At 35.1% G+C, this 13,178-nt stretch overlaps 1 pseudogene; it reads right to left on the bottom strand.

The window, feature by feature from the left end:
- Positions 1-7,394, bottom strand: part of LOC121487434 — a 28,087-nt pseudogene extending 20,693 nt beyond the window's left edge.
- Positions 7,395-13,178: the final 5,784 nt, after the last annotated feature.

Here is a 13,178-nt window from a genome sequence, read left to right on the forward strand (position 1 = left end):
AATAAAGAAGTGAAGGACAAACACTGTGCATTAAATTATCAGCCCTTCCTATCATATAACTTTTACCCTACCGACTGTGCTCAGTCCATGCAATTGAAATATTTCAAGGTTTTCTTTTTCTTCTTCAGTTTCCTATTAGAACTTAAGCTTAGCTTTAGAATCAGATAATAGGGCCTGAGTCTGTAGTTCCTAGCACTTTATAACCCCATAACCAGAGTATTATATTGAAAGCTATAACATTTTGAGCTGCTAATTGGTATTCTGCATTTTCACTAATGTGTTAGATATATCCCCTCTAGATGCAAAATACTATTCTTCTCTTAATCCAATGGTGGCAAAGTCAAGAAACCATTGCTGCTGTGCTTTACTCACGAATTAAAATCTTCCAGGATTAAGGTGGTCATTGTAGTTATATGATGAAGAATGAAACTTAAGGTTTTGTCAACAATTGTCATACAACCACAATGGGGAGCCAACTGGCACCATGGAAGTAAGAATGGTCAGAGACAGAAAGAAAATGGGTCCAAGAACCATATTTCACAAACTTTCAATCCAAATCCTGAAGACGGCTTATGTTCTCATTATGCAAGCCAATACTTTTTATTATTTAAATTTTGAGTTGTTACTTTTCTATGTAACCCAATTTAACTTTATCAATATTTAATAAAAATCTACATTCTGCCTTAAATATAGTCATTTTCCTTCATTGTAAAGGAATTTTCCCTGACCTTAGTCCCCATACCCAGCACACTTATTGGCTGAGCTTGTGTGGGTATTTATATGATACCTGTTGACCCTGCCTCTCCTTAGCAGGTCTAAGTTTCATGTCATTACATTCAAGGTCTTTATAATCTAGTTCCATTTAAATTCCTAGAGACATCCTTTGTCACTCCTTGTTAACACTGACTATGCTTCAGCCATGGTTCCCTGAATGTATTTCTTTTATACTTTGTGGTTTAAATATGTGGACTTCTGTATCAGAATGTCTGTTACTCACTTCTCTAACAGGTAAACATCAACTCATCTTTTGATTCCAGTAGGATTCTGATTTTCCCACATAGAGTACATTATTCTCCTCACTATGTTTCCTTCCACCTTCCACTGAAGTTTTGGACATCTCGCTACTGATTAATTATTGATTACTGTCTTTTTTCTATAAATGTTTATTGGATTATAAGATCTTTGATCGCAGAGATTTTATTTTATTCATCTTGTTTTTCCAGAACCTGGTATAATACTTTGTGGATATTCATGTACAGGAGACAGAATAAATGCTAGATGGAAGAAAAGGATGACATGAAAGAGAAAGAGCAAGAGAGAGAAAAGAACATAAAATAGCTTTAATGGAAGAAGACAATCTGAGCATAGAAGACAGCTGCAAATGAGGAGTAGAACTGGTACTAATCATACATAATTCCTTCCTTCCTTCCTTCCTTCCTTCCTTCCTTCCTTCCTTCCTTCCTTCCTTCCTTCCTTCCTAAATATTTTACCTATTTATTCCAGAGAGAGAGAGATGAATTGGAGGAGGAGCAGAGGGAGAGGGACAAGCAGACTCTACTCTGAGTTCAGAACCCAAGGCAGGGCCCAGGCTTAGGACCCTGATATCATGATCTGAGCCCAAACCAAGAGCCAGATACAACTGACTGAGTCAACCAGGCATCCTGATAATTGCTTTCTAAGAGATGATTCACGATGTAAATGTTCTTCCACTAAGAATCACAAGTAGAGTTCACTATTTCATTTATTGCTTGATAACTATCTTATTTATTCAAGGGTAATGAAAAGCAATTTAGTTTTAGATTAAAGGTCAAAACATGAAGAGAACCTAATATATAACTTTGAATAGCAAATTTGATCAAATAACATACTGTTAGCCATGCATGAGGAAAAGCAAGTGCATAGATTAATAAGATTCATGTAGCTACTCTGACAGAAGAAGATGTTCTCTCATGGTAGCTGTAAGAATTTGCAGAAATCAGTCCATGAATTTACAGAGAATATTTTGACATAGAAAAGCAACAAAACTTTCCAGGGGATCTTAGTTAGAAATATATTTTTCAATTAATTATGAAATATTTTTTCAGAAATCAATACCCTTTCTCATTGTGGGTAGTGGATGTTTTTTTGGATGATTTTAAGATTTTTAGTGTTAATCTCAGATCATAAATGTTCACCAAGTGAATTAAAAAAAAATCTATTACTTTGGGAATACCTTTAAACCATCCAAAAGACAGCTGGATTAATTGGACCCATGTATATCCTTACCTGATATAGAAAACTAATATTCAAAGGAAAATACAGGAGAATTGATTAATAGTCTGACAGGTGCTATTTAACTTCTCATCAGTGACTATGAAGATCTCTTTATTCAGTCTGGGAGCATTTTCCCCTCTAAGAATTCAAAGCTCCAGTATGGTTAGGCCTGTTTAACTGAGTAATATTTAATCTCCTAAAGTCACTAAATTTGACATTATATAAGCACAATTCAGTTAATATGTGTTCTTATAAAAATCAACTATAATCAAGTTTCAAGTGTATACCTCGTCCGGTAATTCCTATTTTGATAAATGACATTATTTTCCAAAAAGTCAACCAAACCAGAAAACAAAGTCGACCCTGGACTCCTCCCTTTCATTCATTTACCAATCAATAATCCTATTATTTCTACTTACTAATTATCTGTCTACTCTTTCTATTTAATGCCTTTATATTTTTATTATCACTTTGTTAAATTTCTAAACTGTTTCCTACATCCATTCATTCTTGTTTCCTGAAAATCTATTTTCTACAAGTGATATTCAGGCATCATCTCAAACTCAATGGATCAAAGAAAAAATTCTATTTCCACACACTCCAAAGGTTCCATCCTCAATTTTTTTTTTATCTTATTACATGGTAACAGCATTTTTTTCTTACTTCTCAGTTCACAAAACTATCTCATACAGCATCAAATGCATAAAGACATCATATAGGTTCAATTCCTTTAATGTACCTATAACCAAGTATTTCTCACTACCTTTTTCCACAAATATGCTTGTCCAACCCACAGTTATCTTTTGCTTCATTTGTTGGGAAGCCTTCTAACTCTTCTGCCTGCTTCTATGCTTGCACTACTGCAGTGTATTGTCTTTTTTTTTCTTTTTTTAAGATTTTATTTATTCATGGGAGACACACAGAGAGAGGCAGAGACATAGGCAGAGGGAGAAGCAGGCTCCATGCAGGGAGCCCAATGTGGGATTCCATCCTGGGACTCCAGGATCACACCCTGAGCATGAAGGCAGATGCTCAAACACTTGAGCCACTTAGTTGCCCCTGTATTCTCCATGTTGTATCTAGAAATTATTTTCTTTAAAGATTTCATATATTTATTCATGAGAGACACACAGAGAGAAGCAGAAACACAGGCAGAGGGAAAGGCAGGCTCCTCCCAGGAGAAGTCCCCCGATGTGGGACTTTGTCCTAGGACCCTGGGACCATGCCCTGAGCCAAAGGCAGACACTCAACCATTGAGCTACCCAGGAGTCCCTAGAAATTATTTTTTAAACATAACTCAGAGCATGCTACTCTCTGTTCTAAATTTTCAATGGTTTTCCACATCACTCAGTCCTAAATTAGGTTTGTAAGAACTTACATTATCTTCTACCAGCTGCTTTTCTAATCTCACTTCCTAATAGGCTTCCCTCTGCTGATTTCATTCCAGCTACTTTGTCCTCCTTGCTATTTCTTTGTAGATGCCAAGCATGTTCCTTTCTCAGGGTCTTTGTACCTAATATAATTTTAGCTTGGAACACTCTTTCTTAAGATAAACACTTGACTTACCTCTTCACATCATTTTGATCTGTACTCAAATATCACTTCATCAAAAAGGTCTCTTCTGATCACCTTCCTAAAACCACTCTTCTCTCATTTTGTATCATCCTCCCGTTTCATTTGTATTCATAGTACTTGTTTTCATCTGATTATTTATTTGCTGATTAATTTCTCTTTCACTAGAATATATATTCACAAAGAGCAAGAACATCATCTGTTTTGTTCACTATTGCATCTCCAGCTTAACAATGGAACAGCACTTGGCACATAGTCAAAATTAATTAGGTATCTTGATTTTGTTAAATCCTTTAAAATTTATCTTTGTAATATATACCTGCATACATAAAATAGATATATGTATATGCACATGTATATTTGTTACTCTTCAATTTCAAAACAGTCAGTGAAACTATCAGCACAACAGTGGGAGGAAATTTTTGACCTAGTCTCCAGTGGAAACTGGTGAAAGTCCTTAAAACACAGACAAATTATCATTTAAAGCCTTTGGAAGTGGTCCTAAGGGAAAGCAATAAATGAATAAACATCTATTCAGGGAAATTTATGAAAATACAAGAAAAGCAAGAATATGGTATTTGAACAACAACAAAATGTTTCCTCCTTCCTTATCCTAGCTCAGTAAGGTGAAGACAGCACTCCAGATTGCTGCAGTCCAGAACACAGGGCTTTCCCCCACCAAATCCCAATCAAAGGTCTTTCTTCTTAAGAAAAGTAAGATATCAGTATTTCTCATCCTGCACCCAACAACTTGTTGCTAAAGCTAACTCCCAGGATGCGGGGTGAAAGTGAGAGCTCCATTTTTCAGGGCAGCTTAAACTCAACTCATGGGATAAAGGTGTGGTGTGCTGAAAATCCTGAGCCCTGATTACCCATGCCCTGGATCATAAAGTGCTGGCTCCATGACAAGAGACAAGTCAAATGGATCTCAAGTTCCTGTCCCTAGCTTCCACTGAGTGCTCAACTCCTAGACAGTGAGTATCAGTCAGAGAGAAGCTTGCCAGTATTCCTAACACCAGCTCAAGATTCAGAGATTTTTGCCTTGGGAGAGAAGCAGACCATAAAACAGAGAGGTCCTAATCCCTTCCTGAGAAACTCACTTCATTGCAACAGAGCATGGAGAAGTTCAAGCCTAAGTGTGCTCTCAAAAACAGTGAAGGTTGAGGCCAAAGACAGTTGAAGGAGATTCAAGATACAGGCTAAGTTGTTGGACATCTAATTTCAGATGAAAAATGGAGAATCAGACAGCTGAGTGGAGCCTTCTTGACATCAGAATACATATCAAACACTGACTTCAGAAGCTATTCCTTCACACAAGCAAGAATATGATTTATTGGGCAGCCTGGGTGGCTCAGTGGTTTAGCGCTGCCTTCAGCCCAGGGCCTGATCCTGGAGACCTGGGGTGTGATCCTGGAGTACTGGGGTTGAGTCCCACATCGGGCTCCCTGCATGGAGCCTGCTTCTCCCTCTGCCTGTGTCTCTGCCTCTCTCTCTCTCTCCTCTCTGTGTATTCTCATAAATAAATAAATAAAATGTTAAAAAGAAAAGAATTTGATTAATTAATTCACAGCAATTTATGGCACAGGGAATTGTTGAAATCAATAAGGCAGTCAGCTGGTAATTAGAGGAGTTTGGCAGCTGAGTGTGGTTAGAGAGAGAGAAAGCCCTACCATAGTCACTGCAATCACAGGATGATTGTGGCATACTCAAAGATGCACTTTCTTCAAGAGAAACATCAGAGGTTTAGCACTACTTAGGGAGAGTAGAGGAGAGAGGGAATAGACTCCACTAAAATAACCCATCTAATCATTAAATGAATAAACTAGGCAATAATCATAGCAAGTTCCAAGCTCAAGAGTTGGGGAGGACCCAAAGTTAGTACAATTCATTATCTAAGTTATCCAGTTAAGGGGTTCCCGGGTGGTGCAATCAGTGAAGGGCCTGACTCGGTTTCAGCTCAGGTCATTAACTCAGGTCATGAGATCATGGACCGAATCTGGCTCCAGGCTCCATGTTCAGTGTGGAGTCTGCTTGGGATTCTCTGTCTCTCTCCTTTTGCCCCTCCCACTCATGCTCTCTCTATATATAAAAGAAATAAATAAATCTTTTTAAAAAATAAACTATCCAGTTAAAAAACAACAACAACTGCAACAATAAAGCCTGACAAGGCATGAAAGAAATAACATATGACTGAGACACAGGGTAATAAGGCAGACAACAAAAACCACTAGATTATCAGAAAAAACTTTAGCTATTATAAACATACTCGCAGAATGTAAGGAAATTATGGGTAAAGACATAAAGGAAGTTATGTTGACAATATTGCTTGTTGTAGAGAATATTAACAGATAAATTATTTCCTTAAAAAAAGAACAGAATTGGAACTCAGGAGTTGAAAAGTACAAGTGATATTTAAAAATTACCCTATATCTCAGTAGATCTGACCACCTCCTGACTCTTCAGTAAGACACCTCGAAGGACCATCTAGATTTGCTGGATCATTTCACAATTCCATGTTCTTGCACATATTATTTTTTCTACTTCAAATATATTTTTTTCAATTTTTCATATTTGCTTTGTAAATTAATCCTATGTGACTCCTTTCAAGTGTAGCGTTCTCTGTGAAAGTTTCTTTTATTCTGTCCCTGAGTTGGTCCTTTGTTTTTCTTTGTAGAAAAGAAGTCCTTATTATGTTAATGTCTAATATTGTATTTGTTACAATGTGTTACAATTATTTTTAAGTAAACAGAGATGATACATTACTCATGACTACCAGTGTCATGAATAAATGAAAAAATTGGTTAATTTTTTAAATTATGGAATAATAAAATACAATTTTAAACCAATTGATAATTGCTATTACTCATGTTTTCTAGAAAATATAATAGAAATTACTTTATCATTGTGCTTTCTTATTCTCATATTTTGTATTATTTCATAGAATTCAGACTAGATAAGATGAACATTCTATGCATAGTATTTTAGACAATTCATATATATGTATATTAATGGATAGATCTAGATCTCGATATATATCTGTGTTAAGTTTGTTTCATCCAGAATATTTTGTGGATCTTTAAATGAATAAAAATACTGTTTTGAAGAACCATTCAGACTTTTCTGTAAAATTAAGAATATCTTTATAAGTGAAAAAACTTATAATTTCTAAAAATAAGACTACCCATTGTAATTGTACTTTAAGTATCTATCATCTCTAAGAGGAGAACTGGAGAATTTAATTGAAAACTTTTAATAGAAAGCTTTTTCCTGTTCTCCATTTTTAGTGTGGCGGCAGCCATGAAAATGCACAGCTCATTTTTCCCTTCAAAAAAGAGATCTGTTACAAGTAAAACTGACATCCCCTATCTGCTGAACCTTAATCTCCACGACAGCACTCACTCCAAGACTAGTCCCTTCCTGGGCTGCTACTAACCAATGACATAACATGATGAAGGTATTAGAGCTTGGTCATTTTTTTGCACAATGTGTGATTCTTCCACTATGTTATGTTCAGGGTCTACCCATTGGTCTGGCTGTGCAGTCTGAGGCTCTAATGACATATGCTTCATCTTCGCTTTGTCTTTTCACAGGTCTTAGACCTGCATTGTCAGAAGGTACTCCTTGTCTACTCCCATTTCTTCTCAGATGTCTACCCAATCATCTTCTACATGTACAATTTCATTTTGGTGTCTGAATCTCAGAAGATCCAAGCTTTGTATGAGATACTTAATGTCTATATTTTGATAAATCTTTATTTTTTTTAAGTGCACATGTTTAAGGCCTATACAAAATAAAAACAAACAACTCATCAGTCAAGAGACTGATGCCATACCTCATATCAAATTCTTACTCTTCAGGTAAATTTATTAAAACCTTTTTAATAGTATGCTTATATAGCCATTCCTTAATTTTTCTATTTAACATCAATTTTTTTCTTGATTTTTATTATGTGTTAGTTTTTAAAATTTTTTCTATTTATTTCCCATTGTTGGAGATATTTGTTTTCATATACTCCCTTCCTCCCTATATATATATATATATATATATATATATATATATATATATATGATTTTATTTATTTATTTATTCATAGAGACACAGAGAGAGAGAGAGAGAGAGAGGGCAGAGACACAGGCAGAGGGAGAAGCAGGCTCCATGCAGGAAGCCCGATGTGGGACTCAACCCCAGTACTCCAGGATCACACCCCAGGCTGCAGATGGTGCCAAACCGCTGTGCCACCGGGGCTGCCCCCAATATATTTGATTGCATAAATATTCAATAATTTAAGAGACTGTAGAATTTTTTTACTGAACAACACAGTGAATTACTTTCTTGCTTACTTTTTCCCTCGGTGTTAATTCCCCATTGTTGTTCTTTGCATGCTTTTCTATGGATCATTTACATGTTTATTCCCAAACTGTCTTTCAAAAGTGTCTATATCATCACAAAACATTTAAGGACTTTAGAGCATCTACCAATTTCATTTTTTTCTTCTTTGGAGACATATTCTCTGGAGTCGTTTCTCATGCTTCCAATTTATCTGGTTGCTATAGCTCTCTATTACCGGCATCCTGGATGTTTCCTTACATTACTTCTGGGGCAGAAATGCTTGCATTACTTTTTCTTGGTTTAATTCCTTGCATAGGTAGAGCACATTATTTAGTAACTTCTTAAAAGATAGTGTTTGAAATATACACACATCTCTGAACATATTTTTACTCAACCTCTTTCTTCACTTTCAGTTTCATGAATATAGAATTCAAGATTGGAAATGCGTTTTCCTCAAGATTTTTAAAGCATTTTCCTATTATCTTCTAGAATTTATCTAGGCTAAAGACTTTTGATAGTCTTAAGTCATTCATATTTCTTCCTACTCACTATTTTGGAATTTTTTGATTACTTACATTGGAGTAGATCTATTTATACAAAAGTTGCTGGAACTTCTTGTTCTAAAAATTCAGAAAATTCACTTCTAGGGATTTAGTTTTTACTCACTTTATAATTTCCTCCACTAATTTTCTAATCTTTTAGTTTTCATCTTCATATTTTTGTCTCATTTTCTGGAAGAATAACCAAATTTTACTTTTAAACTTTTGAGTGATATTGTTCTCAGTTTTGATATCATGTTTGTTTGTTTTTTATTTTATGAGGCCTATTTTCGTCCCTAAATGTTCTTTTCTTTTATTCTTTTTTTTTTATAATTTTTATTTATTTATGATAGTCACACAGAGAGAGAGAGAGAGAGAGGCAGAGACACAGGCAGAGGGAGAAGCAGGCTCCATGCACCGGGAGCCCGACGTGGGATTCGATCCCGGGTCTCCAGGATCGCGCCCTGGGGCAAAGGCAGGCGCCAAACCGCTGCGCCACCCAGGGATCCCTGTTCTTTTCTTTTAAACTTCTATTCTTGTATTGTGAATTTAGTATCCTCTCATATATTTGATGGTGTTTTTATTATTTCTTTGAATTTTCCTTCTACTGTCTGCACAGCATGTTTTGGTTATTTTCTTATATTTATTTAATATCTGTCTGGCAGAGAAGTTTTAATGAAATATTCGGCAACCATTTGATAGGAGGTCACATTTAAAGAGATACACTAAAAAGCTATAGAAGCTGTGTTTGTCCCAATTGTCTAGCTGGAGTGAATAGTTGGGATAATACTAGATATAAATTTCTATAGCAGTTTTCCTTGGACTAAGCAGTTTTCCTAGAGAAGATCTGTCTAATCCCTTACTTGAGATGATAGTGTTCATGAGCCGAGTGGGAGAAGGGAAACAGTATTTTCATCATTCAATGTCTAGTCTTTTGCTTCCCTTCTCTTTCTGGTATGATGCCCCATCCTGTTTTGAGCCTCAGTTCTCTAAGACAGCAGTACCTTGGGGAGGGTATCTGTTGGACCTAAAGTCTATAAAAATTATTGTGTTTTGAGCTTCCTCCTACACCTCAATGTATGAGAGACCTGATATTCCCATTCTTGATGTTTTATGCTGTTCTTCTGTGATCATCAGTTAATTTTGTGATTCTTTCACTGACTGCTTGGTTTTCACTTCCTGTGATCTGCTTAGATGACTCCTATCCATCAATATTATAACAAGTAACAAATTATCCTTTTTTTTTTCCTTTTGTCTTTGTCATGATTAACATCATCATCATCACCATTATTATTTTAACAATGTATTTATTTATTTTACAGAGAGAGAGAGCACTTGCATGCACAAGCAAAGGAAGGGGCAGAGGGAGGAGGGAGAGGGACAAGCAGACTGCGCTGAACATGGAGCCTAACATGGGGCTCAATCCCATCACCCTGAGATCATGACGTGAGCCAAAACCAAGAGTCAGATGCTTAACTTACTGAGCCAACCAGGTGCCATCATCATCATGATCACCATCATCATTATTACTATTCCTTTATTTTATGGAGGTTTCAGTTGAAATACTAATAAAAACATTTGAAAAAATTTTGTGTAGAATCCATCATGTTTAACTGAAAGTTGAGTGCTTCTTGGTTCTCTTCTGAAATGTTATTCTTTATAAATATTCTATCTATCTGTATCTATATCTAAATATTCTATCTTTATCTATATATATAAACACATGTTATCCAGTCTTATTATAGATTTAACAACTTTACTATTAGATGGATGTTAAAAAATAAACTAAGGAAAAGCATACTGAAAAAGCAGAAAATAAGTGTTATATATAATAGGGAGAAATTGGGACTTTTACACATTGCTGGGGGCTGTAAAATAATGCATAATGCACCTGTGGTAGAAAATAGTATGAAAATTCCTTAAAATTAAATATAGAATTATTATATGATCCAATAATTTTACTTCTAGGTATATATCCCAGAGAAAGGAAAGGAGTGTCCTGAAGAGATTTTTGCATACCCATGTTCTTAGTAGTAGTGTTCACAATAGATAGTATTCATTCAATTGATGAAGGAGTGGATAAATAAATGTGGTATATACACAACATAATATAATTCAGTTTAAAAGGGAAGAAAATTCTGGCATAGGTTAGAACCTGGGTGAACCTTGAGGCATTATGTTAAGTGAAATAAGCCAGTCACAAATGGACAAATATTTTATGATTCTATTTGTGTGAAGTACCTTGCATAGTCAAATTTATAGAGAAAAAAACTAGGGTGCTGGTTGGCAGAGGCTGGGGTGAAGGACATGGGGAGTTACTATTTAATGGGCACCCAGTTTCAGTTGGGATGAAATAGTTCTAAAGATTGATGGTAGTAATGGCTGCCCAGTAAGGTGAATGTACTTAATGTTATAGGACTATATATTTAAAAATTGTTAATATGCTACATATACATTTACACACACTCACACACACACACAAAATGAATGATTAGGATAGCTATCACTAAGAAGGTGCCCTTTGAGCAAATGGCTGAACAAGGGTTAGGAGCTTAGCAATCCTGAAACCCCAGTCTATGCTACTGAAGTGGAATGAAGAGAAAGGAGGTAAGAGATGGGGCCAAAGAATGAATGGGATAAGGCAGACTGATTGAGAAGAACATTAAAGCTAAAAACTGAAAATTGACTCTTAGATTTATTAATATTATGGTAACTATGGTTATTAGCAGATATTGGAAAAGAATACTTTTCATGGAGTGAAGGGCTGAAAACCTACTCATTATAGTGAGTGTATAAGAGAACTGAAGGAAAGTGTATCTTAAAATATAAAATGAAACAAGAGTCATCAATTTTGGATTTAAAAACGAATTGTCTTCCATCTAATCCAATATCCCTTCTTTTTTTTTTTTTTTTTCCAATATCCCTTCTTAAGGAAAAGAATGAAAAATAAATTTTGTAAGAGTAAAGAGGGGTTAGAGACTGTCTAAGGTTTTGCAACATAGTTACTCTGAGCAATGATTAATTATTTTCTTCTTTAACATAGAATCTCCTGAGCTAATCTTCATGCAGCTCCTTGTATATTTCAGGAGTCTCAGCTGATTTCTTTTTAGAGATTCAATTTGAATCACAGCCTTTCTTCTTTGCGGTTGAAGGGCAACATAATAATTAAGCCCAGATTTAACTTTACATTTTAAAGATACAACAAACCATTATGAGTCCTATTTAATAAAAACTCCACTTAATATGAGTCCATTTAATTATTATGAATCCATTTAATAAAAAATTTCCCCACTTTCTTCTTCAGCTCTAAGTAAATTAAATGAAATGGCCTCCAAAGTTATTGCTATTGCAGACTATATCAGAGTACAGGGTATTGAACCATAATCTACTTTCATCCCATTAGAGTTATGTCACTCTTAGTCTTCTGTTGTGACTAGACAATTAGATACAAATGGTTTTCTAAAGGATTTACTACAAGACATTAGTGGAGGAAATTTTCATGATCTTAGCTCATTTCTCTTCCTTTTGAAGTGTAAACTATTAACTATTCTAAGAGTCCATTAATTTGACTTTCTTTGAGATAGTAAAGGTTTTCATGATAATATTGACAGATACCAGTAAATTTTTTAATGTGAAAACAAACAAATGAACAAATAAACAACAATTTGATAGGTAGTTAGGGATCTTTGCCTTTTTTCCCTATGCAGGTCATTACTGATACCATGTTTCAAATCTTTATCAAGTTTACAGCTAGATTAAGGTAGCAGTCTCCTAACTGGTCTCATTGGCTCAAGATCCTCCTGTCTCCATCTTTTTGTGTGGTTAGTCTTATTAAATCAAAGTTCTCCTTGAATCAAATTCTAGTTTTATAAAAAGGGTTTGGTGACTGAACACTTGCTTTATTGAGTAGATGAAGAAATTAGATATGTATGTATGTATAAAAATAGCTGTCTACTGCAAAAAGAGCACACTTCACTAAATTGATAGCCAATATTCTTAAAATAATCCATTTCTCGAACATTTTTTTTCTTTTCTTTCTCCCACTTGACAAATTTCTTTTTGAAGTTACAGAGGCTACATAATTAGTTAAAAATTGCATGTTTACTACTTAGGGGACAGTCTCTGGAAGATGCATAACTGCATAAGATCTTTTAAATAACTATTAAGATTGTGTATGTGTGTGCCTTTTCTAGACCTTCATCATGAAATTGAGTTTGTCTCTAAACAAAAAAGGGGAAAAAGAAGGCATACCAAATTGCATTTTTTTTCCATGACAGTGTAACTCATCCTCTTACTGAAAACAAAGCTTAAACAGCGGGAAACTGGACAAAGGTATAAAAACTCATGACACAATCACATTCATATTTTGGATATTATGCAGAGCAAAACTGGTTACTTAGCGGAGTGAGACAAATGAGATGATTCCTATAGCAGCTGTAGATTTCTGTCTGGATGCACTGCCTAGAAAAGGTAAGGTGATCCAAA

The sequence above is a fragment of the Vulpes lagopus genome, chromosome 1, assembly GCF_018345385.1.
Source record: "Vulpes lagopus strain Blue_001 chromosome 1, ASM1834538v1, whole genome shotgun sequence".
NCBI classification, from domain to species: domain Eukaryota; kingdom Metazoa; phylum Chordata; class Mammalia; order Carnivora; family Canidae; genus Vulpes; species Vulpes lagopus.